Source organism: Bubalus kerabau, chromosome 8, assembly GCF_029407905.1.
Source record: "Bubalus kerabau isolate K-KA32 ecotype Philippines breed swamp buffalo chromosome 8, PCC_UOA_SB_1v2, whole genome shotgun sequence".
NCBI lineage: Eukaryota > Metazoa > Chordata > Mammalia > Artiodactyla > Bovidae > Bubalus > Bubalus kerabau.
Genome location: NC_073631.1, coordinates 20,949,042 through 20,965,060, shown reverse-complemented (window position 1 = coordinate 20,965,060; position 16,019 = coordinate 20,949,042).

Sequence of the window (16,019 nt, the reverse complement as noted above, 5' to 3'; positions counted from 1 at the left end):
CTGCCAGTTTCATTCAGTTTACACCCTATGGAAAAGCTAGTCTTCTCTTCATTTTCCTATTCATTTTACTGCTCTGATCTATAAACATTTCTGATTTTTGGATTCTCTTTCAAACTGGTTATAACATCTGCCTGGCTCCCTCATGAGTTAAATACGATCTTTAACATGTGTTCCTTTATATATATGAGGGCTGTAATTTTGCTTTTTTTTCTGAAAAATCACCATTTAACAGATATTATTTACTGTGAATTTTGTATACTTTATGTTTTACTGACACGAATTGGATAACCATATTCAAATATCTGAAGGTTTTTATTGTCTAACTTTTAGAGGCCAACCTGTTATTAATACTTTATTGCATATTTGATTTCAGTTTCATAAAAGGACAAAAAGAAACTTGAGTTACAGATGGCAGAAAGGGCATTTATAATTAGGTTTTGATGCAAGCAAATTAACTTTTTAGGGATGTTATTTAGTCATGGAGTTCATTGGAATTATCCTTTATTTCATTTCTACACTTTGATCTCCTTTTTCCCATAATGTCCCTTCCTGCTCACCCCTCCCCTTGAAGTCCTGAACTCCAACTCTTCCTTCATGCTAAGCAAAGAATTTATTATTATTATTTATTATTATTAATATTTAGATAAAGAACCTAAAATTTGGAGATGCTAACTTATCCGAACCTTGTGGAGTTCCACCACAGCCACCAGGAGCAATAGCTTACCCTCCCTGTGTATTAATTTACAAAGGCTGCAGGACAAAATACCATCTACAGGGGTTGGGGTAGGGGTGGAGGTTGAACAACAGAAATGTATTGTCTCACAATTTTGGAGGCTGAAAATCCATGATCAAAGTGTCACCAGTCAGTTTGGGTTCGGGCCCATTCAAATGAATTCATGTTAACTTAATTACTTCTTTAAAGGCCCTATCTCCAAACACAGTCACATTCTGAGGTGCTGGGGATTAGGGTCTCAACATATAAATTTGGGGAAACACAATTCAGTTCATACAACTTGCTAATCTTACTTCTCCCTGTAACACCCAAATGAAATTTCTCAGTTTGGGTCTCATCAATGAATTTTTTAAGACTTATTCTAAAATAATTTTACACTTCTAGGAGAGCTGCAAAAATAATTCAGACTTCTCTTAAACATCTCACCCTGCTTCCCGTAAGGTTGACATCTTACATATCCATGTCATAATTATCAAAACAAAGACACTAAATTTGGCATAGTACTGTCAACTCATTTACAAACTCTATTCAGATATCAAGATTTTTTTCATTTATGTCCTTTTCTGGTCCAAGATACAACCCAGAATACCACACTGAATTTATTCATTATGTTTTCTTAGTCTCCTACAGTCTGTGACAGTACATCAGTCATTCCTTATCCTTCCTGTCCTTAACAGTTTTTAATATTTCAGATGAATTAACTTGTGAAATATATCTCAGATTGAATTTATCTGTTGTTCATTCATTATTGCCTTGAACTAATGCATTATGGCAAAAATACCATGGAAGTTATACTTGCTTTTCATTATATCCTAATGGGGTATGTGATAAAAATATGTCTCTTCACTGGTCATGTCAACCTTGATCATTTGGTATATTAAGTTTTGTCAGGCTGTTGTAGCAAATTACCACAAACTTGGGGGCTTAAAATGTTAGAAATATAGTCTCTTACATTTGGAGGCCAAAATTAAGGCATTAGCAGTATTTATTCCTTCTGGAAACCCTGGCAGAGAATCTGTTCCATGCTTCCTGGCTTCTGGTGACTGACCAGCAATCTTAAGTGTTCCTTGTAGATACATCACTACACTCTCCATCTGTCTTCATATGGTCTTACTGTGTAAATGACTTTTATTTCCCTCTCACTTTAAGGAGGGTATAACCTAAATTTAAGATAATCTCATCTCAAAAGATTTAATTAAATATGTAAAACTGTATACTGAAATACAGTCATATTCAAAGGTACCTGAAGTTAGGACTTGGACATATTTACTTTGTTTTCTCATTTGTATGTTGAGGGAGTTATTTTGAGACTATGTAACTATCTTGTTTTTCCACAAACTTTCACATGCTAATTTTATCAGCCTTCAGTCGATCTTTCCTTACACAAATCCTATGATGTTCTAATGGCAGTTTTCTATTTATCTCAATCTTTCTACAGTCATTAATTAGAAGCCTTCCATGAGAGAATCTCTATTATCTATCTATCTATCATATATCTGTATTGCAAAAGCTAGATTTTACAAAGAAAAAGATAAGACACCCATTAAATTTTAATTTAAGCTAAGGAATGGATAATTTTTATTGCTAGTATAAGTATGTTCCAGGCATATCTGAAATATACTTATATAAAAAATTTCAATTTATCATAAAATCCAATTTAATTGTATGTCCCATATTTATCTGGGAATGCCCATCTGGTATAGACACATAATTATGTATGTTACTGTATGGGTTGCAATCCAGTACTTTGTTACCCAGTTTATTCCAGCTTTGGCCACTGAAATTTCTTTTATGTTGGTTTCTGCACCCTTTTAGCATGTCCCCATTTTCTGGATGTCTTTACTATTTTCTAGCATCACCAAAGGGCTTCCCAGATGGCACTAGTAGTAAAGAACCTGCCTGCTAATGCAGGAGACATAAGAGATATGAATCTGATCCCTGGGTCAGGAAGATCCCCTGGAGGAAAGCATGGCAAACCACTCCAGTATGTTTGCCTTGAGAATCCCATGGGCAGAGGAGCCTGGGGTGGCTACAGTCCATAGGGTTGCAAAGAGTTGGACAATTAAGTTGGACAAAGAGTTGGACAATTAAGACAACTTAGCATGCACGTGGCATCACAAAATGCTCTAGGCTTACCTTATAATTTCAGAATCCTAGTTCCTTGTAGTGAATAATGGTATTTAGAAACTAAGATCTGAGCTGAAGCTGTGTCATGTTATTGAGGCATCACTGCTTCAAGGACCTCTGAGCAGCCACAGCTTGGAAATATCAGTTCAGTTGCTCAGTCGTGTCCAGCTCTTTGCTACCCCATGGACTGCAGCACGCCAGGCTTCCCTGTCCATCACCAACTCCCGGAGCTTGCTCAAACTCATGTCCATTAAGTCAGTGATGCCATCCAACCATCTCATCCTCTGTCGTCCCCTTCTCTTGCCTTCAATCTTTCCCAACATAAGGATCTTTTCAATTGAGTCAGTTCTTCGCATCAGGTGGCCAAAGTATTGGAGTTTCAGCCTCAGCATCACTCCTTCCAAAGAATATTCTGGACTGATTTCCTTTAAGATGGACTGGTTTTATCTCCTTGAAGTCCAAGGGATTCTCAAGAGTCTTCTCCAACACCACAGTTCAAAAGCATCAATTCTTCGGCGCTCAGCTTTCTTTATAGTCCAACTCTCACATCCATACATGACTACTGGAAAAACCATAGCTTTAACTAGACTGACCTTTGTTGGCCAAGTAATGTCTCTGCCTTTTAAGTATGTTGTCTAGTTTTGTCATAGCTTTTTTTCCAAGGAGCAAGCATCTTTTAATTTCATGTCTGCAGTCACCATCTGCAGTGATTTAGGGGCCCCCCAAAATAAAGTCTGACACTGTTTCCACTGTTTCCCCATCTATCTGCCATGAAGTGATGGGACCAGAAGCCATGATCTTAGTTTTCTTAATGTTGAGTTAGAGCCAACATTTTCACTCTCTTCTTTCACTTTCATCAAGAGGCTCTTTAGTTCTTCACTTTCTGCCATAAGGATGGTGTCATCTGCATATCTGGGGTTATTGATATGTCTCCTGGCAATCTTGATTACAGTTTATGCTTCATCCAGCTGGCATTTTGCATGATGTAGTCTGCATGCAAGTTAAATAAGCGGGGTGACAATATACAGCCTTGAGGTACTCCTTCACCAATTTTTAACCAGTCTGTTGTTCCATGTCCAGTTCTAATTTTTGTAAATATATGCATGCATAGTAACCCATGGATAGACACACACACATTGAGATTTTCAGTGATTAAATCACTTCATGCTGATTCTTCCAACTCCAATCCAACAACACAGGGTTTGTTCTTGCATTTCCCCCTTTCCTTATCTGCAGTTTTCTTCTCCAGCAATGAGATGCCTAGCTATATTACCTATAGTATATTTACCAATATGTTTAACTCTAATATAGACATAAAAGTTTCAGAATTTCTAACTCATATCTCTATAAAAAGCACATTCACTAACCAGAGTACAACATTAATATCTGTTGAATTTTGCATTTAGTCTTTTAACCTCCAATGAAAATCTGTTTTCCAAAGTAAATTAGATTATTTTCTTACTCCTTCAGGTGATTATATTATTAATTTACATACTGTTATTCAGCTAGGATTACTTTATTAATACATACATTAAAATTTATTAATATATAAATTAGAATACTTTATATTATAATTTATATATTATATTTTATATAATTTTTATATATTATATAATTTTATATATCATATTATATATTTTGGTCTCCACTCCCCTGATCTTTGTTGACATTTTATTAAAATTACATACAGCAACATTAACTAGGCACTGTATACCACTCAGTGTGTTTTGATGAATGTAAAGAACCATGTATCCTTCAATACCAGACATGATACGTAAGAGTTCCATAAGCCCAACATTTCCTTATTAATTCAATTGTTCAATCCCACATTCTACCTCTAATCACTGGGAACAGTGCATTCATTGTCCTTTTTGATTTTTCAGAATGTAAAATCAAATTATCAGTATGTGAGTTTTCAGGTCTAGCTTCTTTCAATTAGTAAAAGCATTTACAATTTGCATATGTTATTATATTAATCAATAATTTATTCCTTTTCACTACTAATAACACTTTATTTTATATACATATATATATGTTATGACCAACCTAGATAGCATATTAAAAAGCAGAGACATTACTTTGCAACAAAGGTCCATCTAGTCAAGGCTATGGTTTTTCCAGTGGTCAAGTGTGGATGTGAGAGTTGGACTGTGAAGAAAGCTGAGCACCGAAGAATTGATGCTTTTGAACTGTGGTGTTGGAGAAGACTCTTTAAGAGTCCTTTGAACTGCAAGGAGATCCAACCAGTCCATTCTAAAGGAGATCAGTTCTGGGTGTTCTTTGGAAGGAATGATGCTAAAGCTGAAACTCCAGTACTTTGGCCACCTCATGCAAAGAGTTGACTCATTGGAAAAGACTCTGATGCTGGGAGGGATTGGGGGCAGGAGGAGAAGGGGACGACAGAGGATGAGATGGCTTGCTGGCATCACCAACTAGATGGACATGGGTTTGGGTGGAATCCGGGAGTTGGTGATGGACAAGGAGGCCTGGTGTGCTGCAATTCATGGGGTCTCAAAGAGTTGGACACGACTGAGTGACTGAACTGAACTGATATATATATATAGAGAGAGATATAGATATAGATATATATAGATAGATAGATAGATATAGATATAGATATAGATATAGTGGTGGTTTAGTCACTAAGTAGTGTCCGACTCTTGTGACCCCGTGAACTGCAGCCTGCCAGGCTTTATGGGATTCTCTGTTCATGGGATTCTGTTCATGGGATTCTCCAGACAAGAATACTGGAGTGGGTTGCCATTTCCTTCTCCAGGGGATCTTCCCGACCCAGGAATCAAACTTGGGTCTCCTGCCTTGCAGGCAGATTCTTTACCAACTGAGCTGCGAGAAAGCCCGCAGTTTATCCATTCAACTCTTGAAAAAAATGTGGGCTGTTTCCAATTGTTAGTGGTTATGCCCTAGGGTTTACAATATATATTTATCATTAGTGTCTTTTGAGTAATATTTTCATGATATAATAATAATAATATTTTCTACTTGAGGAATTTACTTTAGCATTTGTCATTAATTGAGAGAGAAATTTCCTAACTCTCCTAAACATATTATTTATAGTTGAGGCCCTGATATTTTTACTAAGGGAGGGAAAGAAAAACAGAATGGGGGAAAGAAAAAAAAGAACTTATTTCAACTTAATTTCTCTGAGATTTAACAAGTATGATCTATTTCACATGAAATATTTTTCTATTTTTTATCAGAATAACAGTTCTAAAAATATGTAGTGTATTTGGTATCATATAGATAATTCATGGTATCTTACATTTTATAGATATATTAGCTCCTCTCACAAAGCATATTTCATGTTTAAATCATGTTGTCAAAATATATGTATAGCATAATGCTATACATCTTATGTATGTGTAAAAATATACATAATATGCATTGATTTGTGAAGATACAAAACTAGTTATTAATATTTTGTTATTTAGTCATTATGTCCTGTCCAACTCTTTGTGACTCTGTGGGCTATAGCCTACTAGGCTCCTTGGTCCATGGGATTTCCCAGGCAAGAATAGTGGAGTGGGTCACCATTTCCTTTATTTTTTTCAAACAAAAAATGAGATTAAGAGTTGAAAGGGAAATTTTACTTATGTATTTCTTATATTCAGTGAATTTTGTTTTACTGTTAATGTACATTTATTGTATGTTTTTGAGTAAAAAAAAAAATATGTTTTCAAAAGTTAACCATCCTAAAAGCTCCTAAAACCAGTCTTTTCTGTAATATATAAGCAATGTTGCACTAAAACTACATAATCTAAAACCTAAGATTGCCTGTGAAGGACATTTTCCAGGTCTTCAGGCACTGGAAATTGTGGGCTCTATTTCTCTTACTTTTTATTGTAGTTTTTAGGTAATATAATCATTCAGATTTTTTGTTAATCATTTCAGATCATCAGGCTTTAAAAGAATCTCTCCTATGTACTGACTCAGACAAAAAAATGATGAAACCAAAGAATACATTAGCCAGTTATTACCATTGATTAAATAGTTGAAAATGATATGTTTCCTTAAAAATAAGGGAACTGCTATTCAGCATACTGTTCTTTTCCTATTTTGTCTGATTTTGCATTGCAGATCACTAACATTTGCTCATGAATCCTTCTTGTCCATCTGGAACCAGCTTTGAATACTATATCATTGCTGTGCCTCACTCTAATGATTTAGTAGACTTATAAATCATTAGAAACACTGATCTGGCTGATGATGCATCTGAGTAATACATCATTAGAAAAAGGTGCTTACATGATATATTACCCCAAAGATGGCGCTATGTAGAGTGGAATCAAAGAACACACCTAGTTGCGGCATGGAGTACTGGCTTTGGAGATGGCTTTGTTTAAAAAAACCATTTGCTTTCTTTAGGCTGAAAAACCAAAAAGCAGACATTCGCAAGAAATATATCATGTTTTCAGGGGAAAATTGCTATTTTCATCAAGAAATTCATCAGCATGATATTTTGGAACTTTATTGAATATTAATTTTCTACATTTCTTAGTGATAATGTGTAAGACCATGCAATTCAGAGGTAATTTCCGTCATCAATATTCATCATCATTTTGCATATTCTAAAACAGCAATACTAGAACAATGGGACTCTAGAGACACATCTACAATCACTATTAACCTAGAGCCATATGACTCCTGCACAAACTGTAGACTGTTTAAAATGGCATAATTTCAAAATAAGTTCTCAGGGATCTATGGATTAAATTTGAGTCCTATATAATTTGAAATCCATAGTTTATCAACCCTCTAATATTTAATTATAATCAAGTATTATACTCCACTATTGATTTTTTATTTGTGAGAAATAGTGTATGATTTTTCTCACACTAATTAATGGGAAATAGCCCTGGACTCTAAAATTGGAGAGACAGTCTTGTTCTATTTTGAACAAAAACAAGCAATCTGACAAGTAAAATAAGCACCCTAATACACTTTAATTATAATGTAAAATGATACAAATATAATCTTAACTAAAAGCCTTACTCTGTGATATGAAAATAAATTTCTCAAGTGTTTTGCAAATTTTTTCCTCTCTGATGATTCTGATATACATTTAGGTTCTTTAATCATTCTTCCAAAGCCTTGGATTTCAGAAAAATATTCACCCTCTGATTCTAAAGAAGGAAAAATTTTATTTCTCCCCCAACAAACCCCACTCTCACTTTGCCCAGTCTAAGACCCATCCAATTTCTGCCCTAAGCTCATGGGCAGAAAGTATATCCTATCCTCCTCCCCCCGCCCCAGGGCAAATCTTGCCCTCTACTCAAAAGGAAATGTCTTTACCTATTGATCTGTCATGGCCAATTACAATAGCCAGAAAGAACAGTTTCCAAGGGTATAAGTATGCAGTGTAAAATCACATCTTGTGTTCATATAGAATCATAGTCCCTTGTCCTTGGCCATAATTTCTTGATCAACCTGACCCACCCTACCTGTGATAGTTCCCCTGCAATCTCCTGTCAGCATTATCTCATTCCTTAAGAATAAGCAAAAATGTTCAGGAATAGGACAGCTCAAATCCAGATTATCAACAATAACAGTGAATATTTGTTTTGTATTATCTGAAGGGTCTTAATTATGTGGAACTAAAGAGCCTCTTGATAAGGGTGAAAGAGCAGAGTAGAAAAGCTGGCTTAAAACTCAACATTAAAAAACTAAGATATGGCATCTGGTCCTATCACTTCATGGCAAATAGAAGGAGAAAAACTGGAAACAGTGACAGATTTTCTTTACTTGGGCTCCAAAGTCACTGCAGACTGTGACCACAGCCATGAAATTAAAAGATGTTTGCTAGTTGGAAGGAAAGCTATGACAAACCAAGACAGCATATTAAAAAGCAGAGACATCACTTTGCTGACAAAGGTCTGTCGTCAAAGCTATAGTTTTTCCATCTGTATATAGTCATATACAGATATTTCAGTTGGACCGTAAAGAAAGCTGAGCACCAAAGAATTGATGCTTTCAAACTGTGGTACTGGAAAACACTCTTGAGAGTTCCTTGGACTGCAAGGAAATCAAACCAGTCAATCCAAAAGGAAATCAACCCTGAATATTCAGTGGAAGGACTGAAGCTGAAGCTCCAATACTCCAAAGAGCTAATCCATTGGAAAAGACACTGATGCTAGGAAATATCAAGGGCAGGAGGAGAAGTGGGAATCAGAGAATGGGATGTTTGGATGGCATCATTGACTCGATGGACATGAGTTTGATGAAACTCAGGGAGATAGTGAAGAACAGGGAAGCCTGGAGCGCTGCAGTCCATGGGGTGGAAGAATGGGATAAGACTTAGCTATTAAACAACAACAATTATGTGATAAATGTTCACCTATTTTCATTACTAAGCAAAACTTTTAAAGTATTCATTTACAAATTCTTTGTTTGATTTCTTTCAAACAACTCAAATCCTTTCCAAGGACAATAGAGGGTATTTACTTAAATCGGATTGATTAAATGACCTGATAAAATGATTCTCCCCATATAAAAGAAGCTGTTAGCTTGAAAAGGTAAATTCCAATCTTCTTTTTAGATGGTAGAAAATGCTTATGTCTTTGAAACTGGCAGTTTTTCCTGCCAGGCTCCACAGGATGTCTCATTATACTAACTTCAGGAAAGAAATTTAGATTTTTTTTTCTTAAGTCTAAGAAAGAATGCTTTTTACTCACAAGCACAATAATTTGTCTTTGAAGAATACTAAACAAATAATCCAAAATACAGGAAAGGCTACCCGCAAATATACCCTAATGTATTACTGGCATTAATGAAACAATAGAAGCAATCTAAGTGTCCAAGCTTAGGGGACTAAAAGTGTACCCCACAAAACATCTTTCCTGCTAATGTTTTCCTAGCAGAATGCTTCCTGATTTTCAATATCAAAATTTCATATACTTTATTTCATTATAATGAGTTTCAGTTATTGTTTATGTGGAAAATTCTAAAATCTGTATCTGCAAAACACAATATTTTTAACAAAATGGTGTTTGGGATCAGTGTTGCTATACTTCAGATTCATCAGTATCATTGCTTTTCAGTCCCTCAGTCATGTATGACTCTTGGCGACCCCATGGATTACAGCACACCAGGTTTCCCTGTCCATCACTGTCTCCTGGAATTTGCTCAAACTTATGTCCATTGAGTCAATGATGTCATCCAACCATCTCATTACTCTGACTCCCACTTGTCCTCCTGCCCTTAATGTTTCCCAACATCAGTGTCTTTTCCAATGAATTAGTTCTTTGCATCAGGTGGCCAAACTATTGGAGCTTCAGCTTCAGCATCAGTCCTTCCACTGAATATTCAGGGTTGATTTCCTTTAGGGTTAACTGGTTGGATTTCCTTGCAGTCCCAGAGACTTTCAAGAATCTTCTCCAACACCACTGTTCAAAAGCATACATTCTTCAGCACTCATCCTTCTTTATGATCAAACTCTCACTTCTGTATATGTGAATACTGGAAAAACTATAGCTTTGACTAGATGAACCTTTGTCAGCAAAGTGATGTCTCTGCCTTTTAGCATTCTGTCTAGGTTTGTTAACAGCTTTTCTACCAAGGAGCAAGTGTCTTGTGATTTCATGGTTAGTCACTAGCTGCAGTGTCATGGCTACTTATTCTGAAAAGGGTGCTGAATGCAACAAAGGGCAGATGTCTCTAGGATGTGGCAGGTCACAGAGAGGCATTACTAGGCTGCATCTACTGTGCCACCTTAATGAATTTTTCCTTCACAAATGGCCTGATACTTCTTTAGCTCTAGACAAAGAGGCTTATGACTATAATTTACATGTTGATGTTTTCTTCAAAAGTTTTTATTTTTAAGAAACAAAGTGTTACAGCTATTGCCAAGGCCCTACCTCCCTCTCATACTTCCCTGAATGGGCTTCCCTAGTGGCTCAGCAGGTAAAGAATCTGCCTGCAATGCAGGAGACCTGGGTTCTATCCCTGGGTTGGGAAGATCCTCTGGAGAAGGGAATGGAAACCCACCCCAGTAATCTTGCATGGAGAAGCCCATGGACAAATGGGCAGGTGATAGTCTGTGGGGTCACAAAGGTTGGATACAACTGAGTGTTGGACTAACACTACCTCTCCCTCATACCTTCCTCCTGATTTCTTTTCCAGATGTAATGAATATATGAAGTTAGTATATATCATTCTTATATGTATATATTTTATTCACACATTATCATGTGGTCTTTGTATAACATAAAAGTTCAAAAATATTATGTTATATTTATCTTTTATAAATGGTTATTTTCACTCAATTATTAAGTTTCTGCAATATCTCCCTGTTGTTGATGCATAAGCCTACTTCACTCATTTTAACTAGCATATTATTTTTTTCTACTGGGAGAATACACCATTCCACTATATCAGATCAGATCAGTCGCTCAGTCATGTCCAACTCTTTGTGACCCCATGAATCGCAGCACGCCAGGCCTCCCTGTCCAGCACCAACTCCCGGAGTTCACTCAGACTCATCCATCGAGTCAGTGATGCCATCCAGCCATCTCATCCTCTGTCGTCCCCTTCTCCTCCTGCCCCCAATCCCTCCCAGCATCAGAGTCTTTTCCAATGAGTCAACTCTTTGCATGAGGTGGCCAAAGTACTGGAGTTTCAGCTTTAGCATAATTCCTTCCAAAGAAATCCCAGGGCTGATCTCCTACAGAATGGACTGGTTGGATCTCCTTGCAGTCCAAGGGACTCTCAAGAGTCTTCTCCACCACCACACTTCAAAAGCATCAATTCTTCGGCACTTAGCTTTCTTCACAGTCCAACTCTCACATCCATACATGACCTCAGGAAAAACCATAGCCTTGACTAGACGGACCTTTGTTGGCAAAGTAATGTCTCTGCTTTTGAATATGCTATCTAGGTTGGACATAACTTTCCTTCCAAGGAGTAAGCGTCTTTTAATTTCATGGCTGCAGTCACCATCTGCAGTGATTTTGGAGCCCAGAAAAATAAAGTCTGACACTGTTTCCACTGTTTCCCCATCTATTTCCCATGAAGTGGTGGGACTGGAGGCCATGATCTTCGTTTTCTGAATGTTGAGCTTTAAGCCAACTTTTTCACTCTCCACTTTCACTTTCATCAAGAGGCTTTTGAGTTCCTCTTCACTTTCTGTCATAAGGGTGGTGTCATCTGCATATCTGAGGTTATTGATATTTCTCCTGGCAATCTTGATTCCAGCTTGTGCTTCTTCCAGCCCAGCATTTCTCATGATGTACTCTGCATAGAATTTAAATAAGCAGGGTGACAATATACAGCCTTGACGAATTCCTTTTCCTATTTGGAACCAGTCTGTTGTTCTATGTCCAGTTCTAACTGTTGCTTCCTGACCTGCATACAAATTTCTCAAGAGGCAGATCAGGTAGTCTGGTATTCCCATCTCTTTCAGAATTTTCCACAGTTTATTGTGATCCACACAGTCAAAGGCTTTGGCATAGTCATATGGAATGATTCTTTTTCCATTTTTTGAATATTTTAAAATATTTAATATCACAATAAACATCTTTGTACACCTTCCTCTTTCTGTGATAGATACTCATATGTAGAGTTGCTGGGTTTTAGAAAATGACACATTAACTTGACTACTTATTGACACATGGCTTTCCAAATGTGGTTGAACTAATAGAATTCTTTTATTAGCAATGTACAAGATCCTATTTCCACACGGCCTGGACAGCTTATTTCGTTATCAGTAGTTTGAACTTATTTTAATCTAATGTGTGTGAAAGGTACCAGAAGAAAAGCAGTCTAGCAAGATAGAAACTTCTAGACAATAATCACTGTTTCAGATTAGTGATTATAAACCCTGTCTCTGCTAGGCTGTAGTGATTCACTCCCATCTTCTTGCTGGTGTGGTGTAAGAGAAAGCCAACTAGGGAGCCAAGGACTTTCATTCCATTTTATTCCTTCTGGCTGATAATGAGCCCTCACCTTGTGGAACCAGTGGAGACCACATAGGCCACCTAAATAACACTTCCAATGAACATTGGGGTACATGTGTCTTTTCCAATTATGGTTTCCTCAGGGTATATGTCCAGTAATGGGATTGTTGGATAATATCTTAATTTTTTATGTACAATAGATAACCAGTGGGAATTTCCTGTATGACACAAGGAACTCAAACCCAGTAAGAATAACACCTTCAGTGAACACTGGGATACATGTGTCTTTTCCAATTATGGTTTTCCCCAGAAAATTTCCAGTAACAGGATCACTGAGTAATATGGTATTTTATTATGTCAAATATGTAAACAGTGGGAATTTGTTGTATGATGCAGACAGATCAAACCCTGTACTCTGTGACAACCTAGAGGAGTGGGAAGGGGTGGGAGGTGGGAAGGAGGTTCAAGAGGGAAGGGACATATCTACACCTATGACTGATTCATGTTGATGTATGGTAGAAACCAACACAACATTGTATGGCAATTATCCTTCAATTAAAAATAAATTTAAAAACAAAAAAAGAATAGCACCTTCATTCAGAAGTCAACAGGACACTATTCTCCTTCACCCCTAGGGTGGTATCAGAAGATTCTTGGTGAAGACTCAGGACTATCACTAGTTCCCATAAGCAATGATATTATATAGCCCTGTATTGTGTCCATAAAGGCCACTTGGGGAACAGTCGTGAAGAACAACTACTTTCAACCACGAAGGTATTTTAGGAGGTTAATGGGGAATCAGAACTCTACCCTGCCCAGCAGTAATAAGGAGCCTCTCCCTTGGATGTGACTGGAGTCTGAGTGGGAACCTGGACTTCGATCCCCAGCTACAATAACAAGACAGTACCCCATCCCCTTCCTGCCAGAGAGGTGTCAAAGGAAGGCAGCCAAAACAATGGTAAATAAGACCGAGAGTGTCATAACATATTCTAAAAAAGCTGTTTTGGTGAAAAATCACTTGTGATATAAAGAACCAGGAAGCACTCAAAAAGAATGGAAAAGGGCGATCAATAGATGTCAACATTGGAATGACAGAAATGTTAGCATTATTTGACAATAATTTTAAAACTGCCCTCATTAAAAAAAAAAATACTTCAATGGGCAATTAGGAACATGCTTAAAGCAAAAAAAAAAAAAAAGTCTGGGCAAAGAAAGAAAGAGATAAAGAAGAATCAAATTAAAAAATTTAGACCTGAGAATACAAAAATAAAAATTAAAACTCAATAGATGCCATAGGAGAAGAGGACAGATGAAAAAATCAATGAACTGGAAGACAGAACAATAAAAATTGTTTAACGGAGCAACAGAGAGAAAATGGACTAAAAAAAAAAAAAAAAAAAAAAACAATGAACAAAATAAATAAGCCTCATGGACCTAAACAACTATAACAAAAGACCAGTCAATGCTACAACCTGAATGAAACTCCAGAAAATTATGGTGAATAAAAACAGAGACAGAAAACAAAGATCCAATCTTTATAGAGTATTATTTATTTTTTTCTTTTAATTATAGAAATGGAAAACATATAAGTGGTTCCCAGAGGTTAAGAGGTTTCCTAGTTGGCTCAGTGGGTTAAGAATCCTCTGGCAAAGCAAGAGAAGCAGGAGATGTGGATTCGATCCCTGGATTGGGAAGTTTCCCTGGGGAGAAAATGGCAACCTATTCCAGTATTCTTGCCTGGAGAATCCCATGGACAAAGGAACCTGGTGGGCTACTGTCCTTGGGGTAGCAAAGAGCTGGACACACCTGAAGCCACTGAGCATGAACACAGGAACACAGAGGTTAAGATGGGAGAGAAGTAGATGTGATTTTAAAAGGACAAAATTAAGGGATCTTTCTGGTGCTGGGTGTTCTGTATTTAGACTCTGTTAATACTGATCCCCTTGTTGGTATAATATACTACAGTTTTCATTTTCTTTGGGGGAGACTGTGTACTCTTTCTGTAAAGGCTGTGATCTGTATTCATGATCTGTATTGCAGAAACCAACACAACCTTGCTCTGTGCTATTTCTTACAATTACATGAAAAGCTGCAATTATTTCAAAATAAAATATTTAATAAAAATTCATTGATCTATCGTATATTTTTTGCATAACAGATAATTGTCTTAAGATGTGACTGCTTGGTGAGATTCTATCTATAATTTTAGACATTTTGAAATATGCTGACGAATTATTTTATAAATGTAGTCAACACATTCTAACCAGCATTAATAATTATTATTTTCCCCACATTTTTTCTCATTAAACTTCACTTTAATAAATCTTAAGGTAGTGGGACAGATTTTTGTGAAGTTAATTTGATTTAAAAGTGTGGATGAAGAGTAGCATGAAATATACATTACCATGTGTAAAATAGATAGCTAGTGGGAAGTTTCTATAAATATAATAGCATAGGGAGTTCATCCCAGTGCTCTGTGATGACCTAGAGGGGTGAGGTTGGGGGTGGGTGGGAGCGAGGTACAAGTGGGAGGGGATATGTGTATGCTGCTGCTGCTGCTGCTTCTAAGTCGATTCAGTCTTGTCCGACTCTGTGCGACCCCATAGATGGCAGCCCACCAGGCTCCCCCGTCCCTGGGATTCTCCAGGCAAGAATACTGGAGTGGGCTGCCATTTCCTTCTCCAATGCATGAAAGTGAAAAGTGAAAGAGAAGTTGCTCAGTCGTGTCCGACTCTTAGCAACCCCATGGACTGCAGCCCACCAGGCTCCTCCGTCTATGGGATTTTCCAGGCAAGAGTACTGGAGTGGGGTGCCATTGCCTTCTCCGGGATATGTGTACACTTATGGCCAATTCATGATCTGTATTGCAGAAACCAACACAACTTTGTAAAGCAATTATCCTCCAATTAAAAATAAACATAAGTATGGATTTTAAAAGCTAATCATTTAAAACTCACATGTACACATAGGAAGGGAGACAAAACAAATGGCCCACACAGAACCCCTTTCTTTCCAGTGTTTTATTTTGCATTTTTATCACTAAGAAACTTAAACAGCCAACTGAAACTAATCTGGAACCAATCTTCCACTAGTTGATGAAAACTGGTGGGGACAGGAAGGTGGGTGTTGTTCATCTCACTTTCATGAACTTTCTGGGCCAACCTGGTGACCTTGCCGGTAGCAGCAACCTTCTTGTCCACTACCTAGATGATAGCCGCAGCAAGCATCTGTCTAATACCACAAACAGTAAA